Below are 1356 nucleotides of genomic sequence, written 5' to 3'. Positions count from 1 at the left end.
CTGTATTGACATTACAGAAGTCTCACGTTAGCATCTTGTAGGCTGCTTGACGAAAGTGACGCATGTGCGACTCATATCTGCTTACATTGGAGGACTGAAAGGGAGTTGCCAGTAGGGGATTGTGATAGCATTGACGACGAGCAGTTAGTCAAACGGTATCGTTTTGGACAGAGCAGGCATAATATATCATAACATCTAGGCTATACTGCATATAGGCAGGTCAGCTAACAGCACACCGGTTTAATAATGCGGTTTAAATTCAATGTGAATTTATCTGAGCATATTCTTAAATAAGGAAATCTATTCAGTGATTGGTCCGTGCCTATGTTGTCATCCAAAATCCCATTTGTGGCACAGCAAAGTGTTGTGAATCACCTCTAAGACTGACATCAAGACATAGTCCTACACTTCACTTAAATTACAACTGAGATGCTTGAACTTTTAAGCACAGCTTTGAGCCAAGAATTTTTTTTACTCTTAAATCAATTCTTTACAGTGTTCTTGTGAGTAATTCTCAGAGGCTTGATAAATACGGGCCCAGGTCTTTGGATTATTTTAAGTAACCAGGGGTCATGATTTCTGGAAAGATACATTGCTGTTGAGTTTTTCAAATGTAATTTTTTGTTTTTGCTTTGAGCACGGCAAGCTGAGTGCCATTTAATTCCATTATATTGGACGGAAGGCAGACATCTCTACACATCCGACACTTGGCAACTCACACTAGAACAGTCTACATTGATAAATAGCTCAACAGGTAGGAGGAAAATACGCATTTTTGATTTGGGGATTAACTGTGTCTTTAATATCACATGATTTACCATGCACCACAAGAAATTCGCATGCATTGTGATTGAGTAATAACAAAATTTGAGAAGTGATCTACTTTTAGTGTGTGTCTTATTTTCAGTGACTACTTGATGAAACTGAATGCCTAAACCTATGACAATAGAAGATTAGAATTCCATTGTTCGTGTTGGCCAGACTGTATGCCGGCTAGTTGGAGACAATACGCCCTTGCCGCTGTATTCTTTCCCTCTCTCTCACACCATGAGCTCAGCCCCACCCCCACCCCCACCCCCCCATCTCCCAGTGGTCATAGTGTAAAGGGCAGAGGGCCCCAGTGTCTGGAACCATTCACAGCTGTAAACAGAACGTGAGAAAGCCCCATGTGGTTATCCCCACGACACACACACACACACACACATACACACACACACACACACATACTCACATACTAATGCACACGTACAAATTGTTTGCTGTGATATGACAACTGGCTGCTGCTTGAATCCTGTGTCGACTTCCTCTCTCACTGCTTCAGCTTCACCCACAAACACACACACACACACACACACA

General features: G+C 42.0%; 1 protein-coding gene across 2 annotated transcripts in view; it reads left to right on the top strand.

The window, feature by feature from the left end:
* The window catches only part of acsl3a (acyl-CoA synthetase long chain family member 3a), a 27552-nt gene that overhangs the window by 20555 nt on the left and 5641 nt on the right, over positions 1-1356 (top strand). The window lies entirely within an intron of this gene.

This window comes from Etheostoma spectabile, chromosome 3 (assembly GCF_008692095.1).
Source record: "Etheostoma spectabile isolate EspeVRDwgs_2016 chromosome 3, UIUC_Espe_1.0, whole genome shotgun sequence".
NCBI lineage: Eukaryota > Metazoa > Chordata > Actinopteri > Perciformes > Percidae > Etheostoma > Etheostoma spectabile.
This window is presented reverse-complemented; position numbering and strand designations above follow the sequence as displayed.